A 3,942-nucleotide genomic window follows, 5' to 3' on the forward strand; every position below is an offset into this window, starting at 1 on the left:
CAAAAAAAAAATTTAAAAAGTTTTAATAAAGTTTAAAGGTATCCATGGGTTTTGCTATCTTGCGCATGAGTGATCCTGCTAACGTGCGCCCGGGGTGGGTCGACCCGACAACCTGGTTGGACAACCCTTTGTGACCCGATCCGACCCAGTTGACCGGTCACCATTTTGACCGTTGACCAGATCGGTTGGTTTGGTTGGTTTAACCGGTTCGATTCTGTCTTATTCGGGTTGGTTTTGGTTCGCCCGGTTCGATTCTAGTTCATAAAACAGAATCTTTTAAAAAAAAAACAAAAGGAGGAAGAAACAGAAACACGTTTGGTTTTGTTTTTTGTTTTATAAATAGAAACAGAAAACAGGTAAAACAGAAACAGAAAACAGGTGAAACAGAAACAGAAAACAGGTAAAACAGAAACAGAAAAACGTTTTTTTGTAAACAGAAACAAAAACAAAAAAAACGGTTTAGTTTACTTTTCTGTTTTTGTTTATATTCTGTGCTGTTCTGATCTGTCACGATTGGGAACACATGATTTCTAACACTTAGAAAATTTTTAATACGTTTTCAATTTTCACATAATGTGATTTTGTGAATTCCATTATGATAGAAAATTATTTACTTGTTGGATCTAGTAATGACATGATTGAACACCTTATATAAATATTAATTGTTTCATACTCTTGTGTTCCATAATACAGTACAAATCTTTGATGATATACATTGTAAAAATATGACATATGTGATGAATATCTCGTGATTGTTTGTTATTACCACCATGAGGCAATGCTTGTACAATGTGGTATTTCAATAGGAACACGTTTATGTGTTTAATTTGTACCACGTTATGTTTCAAATTGGCACGATAGAGAAGTTTTATGCATGGCATGTTAACACATAGTTTTATTTCAGTTGTATTTGTTACATGCCTAAAGAGAACTTTTGGATGAAAATAAAATGAGCCCATACGTGTTTTGGTGGCTTATTATTATAATAAAGTCCATTAAATTTGAAAATATGTAATAAGTATATAAGCCTGTATTATTTTCTATATTAAAGGCTTATCATCGTTTCATGCCATGTTTATCACATTATCATATTGACTGGTCGAACCGGTGGGAGGATGTAACTATGTACTCCGAGCCGGTTATATGGTTCGACCAATGGGGCAATATAATTATGAACTTTTTTAGTTTTTTAACTCAATTTTATCTGTTTTGGTTCAATTCAGGCTATGGATTATTTGTAGAAAATGATTTGGTTCATTCCAGTTACAGAAATGATTTTTTTGTTGATATAATTCATGGAAATATTTCAGAGATTCCATTGGTTGAATTATTTCTATTGTGGAAACAGTTTTAATAAAATTGATTTCAAAAATTAATTTTAAGGTTATTGTTAAGCCATTTCTGAACCGTTTTGACCATGAATTTTAAGAGTACCTTGAATCGGTGGGAGTATAAAATTTAAGTCAAGGGTAATTTTATGTTCCATACAGTATCAGGAACGTGTTAAAATATACTTTCAATTTTAGGAGACATTAAATTAAACTTCCATATAAGGGTTTATTTGGCTGCAGTATGTATCCCTTTGGCCTTTTAAGGTGTTGTTTGGATACATAAAGTAAATTTTGGTGCATATTGGTTATTTAATTAGCCAAACATCTATGTTTTATTTTCCCTTATGCTATGTCACATACATGTACGATTTACAACATCACATTTTGAATTATTCTATGTGTGGATTCAGTGCCATTAAGGTTGTGACGTCTAAGTAAGTCACAAGGCGTTAAGTAAAACCACATGTGTATTATAATACATAAGGAACTCGTGACATTTTGTATTGTCATGAGGTATTATAATCAGTGATGTATGCTTTTGGTTATTTGTGACATTTAGGAAAACACAATCTTTAATGTGTAGTATTTACAAGTTTGCCATTGAGGGGATATTGTTGTCACATGTTCCATCATTTTATATCTCATAAAGTTATTTTAGGTAATCCTATAAATATGTGAAGACATTGAAATTTTAATTTGTTGAAACTTGGGTACAAGATGGATATGATGATGCCCACATATGATTGAGTTTTTGGATCATTAAGGTAGTAAGCATGGGCTTATAAAGTTACAGATTAAATACTTCCATCATAGTTTTAATGAAACCTACTTGAAAAGTCTTATAAATGGATTCACTATAAATTGTTTAGGGAAGTGAATTAGAAATCATACGATTTTAAGTTTGTTCTATAGAAATAATTTCAGTTTTGACCTTATGATTATTGAGTTTGACTTCATTTCTAGAAATCGCTTCTGTTGATTGGTTCCATATATCATTTCTGGTCTTGAAAATTATTTATCAATAAACATTTGTGGATTACTTTCTGTGCTTACAGTCATTATTTTGGAACCTCTACGATGTCGTAATTATGAATCTATTGACTGGTTAGTCCTACTGTTGTTTATTGGTATTTCTGTCCTTGAATTCCACTAGGTTGGGTCGACTCTATAATCCGGCCCGTCGACTTATTTTGAGCCAGTAAACTTGTTGTCAGTATGATCTTTTGTTTTTTACCGGTTTTGGTCTTTTAGTTTAAGACAGAGATTCAAACAAGATTGATTAGTTCAATAGTAAACAAGTTTTGGATCTTATATGAAGTTTTATTATGGTGTCACCATAGGAAGCTAGGATTCTATCCTACTATGGGTGATGGATGTATTACATATTGGTTTATATACATTACACTAGCCTTTCATGAATTTTTAGCCAATTTGATGTATTTTGACTTGCTCATCGGTGTTATACAGTCTGTGACATTCGATTTCGTCACGAGGGATTGCATGTAGCTTATTCATGATATTGACACTATGTGATAATTCTGAACATCACGAAAGGATTGATTTAGGTGGCATTTCTTTAAATATATTGGCTATGTGTGTTTTATGATAATAACAATATTGATGGAAATTATTGAAATTAAATGGGCATTCAGTAGCAATCCAAGTCTACGGGGTTCATGATTTAAGTGATTACGCTTCCACTCAGTGGGCTAGTTACTTGGATTGTGAGATCATCATTGACTATTCGGATGGATTGCAGTCAAGGAAACCATATGACGAATGATGTGCTCTTGCCACCACAGGTGAGTCATTGTTTGATCGCTTTCGCTTGATGGTGTGAGGGTGACGTTTTGGACTTCGCTACTTTAGAGGTTCTTGTCTTGCCACCACAGGTGACGGAATCTTTAGAGTGGTGTTGTTGCAAGCGTCTCGCCTTGTATGTGAGAGATTCCACTGCGTGTTGGGCGATCTTACCACCACAAGTGTGACCCTGATGACGTCGAATCTTTCCCCAGTTTATGTTTTTCTACAGTTACTGAAAATAAAACTGGGATAAATCTGATTAATAAGCCCAAATTAATCAGTTTTCAGCTATATTATTGGGATATTGATATGTCTTCAGTTATTGCATATTGTATGTTTTGATAAATTTTGTATGATCATGTTTACCAACTTTAAGTTCCCAATTATCTTCCATCAAAATCTTGAATGATTCCAATTTAGGGAATGGAACGGATTCTTTAATATTTTATGTGGCTACAGTAAGTATGGTTTTTGCAGTCAAGGAAACCATATGACGAATGATGTGCTCTTGCCACCACAGGTGAGTCATTGTTTGGTTGATTTCGCTTGATGGTGTGAGGGTGACGTTTTGGACTTTGCTACTTTAGAGGTTCTTGTCTTAGTTTGACAATATTTATCTGAGGATCAGTAGGAGTTAGATAATATTTTTTTGTTTTTTATAGTGATAATATTCTTGCTGCAAATAATAATATTGTCATTTTACTTCAGATAAAACAGTATTAACCATTTTGGTAAAAAAATCTTGGAAAAACCTCTTATGTTTAGGCATTAAGATTCACTATAATAGAATTATACGCATTCTTGGTTT

General features: G+C 33.0%; 1 long non-coding RNA gene across 1 annotated transcript; it reads left to right on the forward strand.

Moving 5' to 3' along the window:
* The first annotated feature begins 2,979 nt into the window (after positions 1–2,979).
* LOC122667106 lies at positions 2,980–3,368 on the forward strand. The gene is made up of 2 exons (XR_006333758.1): positions 2,980–3,133; positions 3,224–3,368. It is a non-coding gene; the product is annotated as an uncharacterized LOC122667106 (long non-coding RNA).
* Positions 3,369–3,942: the final 574 nt, after the last annotated feature.

Source organism: Telopea speciosissima, chromosome 7, assembly GCF_018873765.1.
Source record: "Telopea speciosissima isolate NSW1024214 ecotype Mountain lineage chromosome 7, Tspe_v1, whole genome shotgun sequence".
Lineage (NCBI taxonomy): Eukaryota > Viridiplantae > Streptophyta > Magnoliopsida > Proteales > Proteaceae > Telopea > Telopea speciosissima.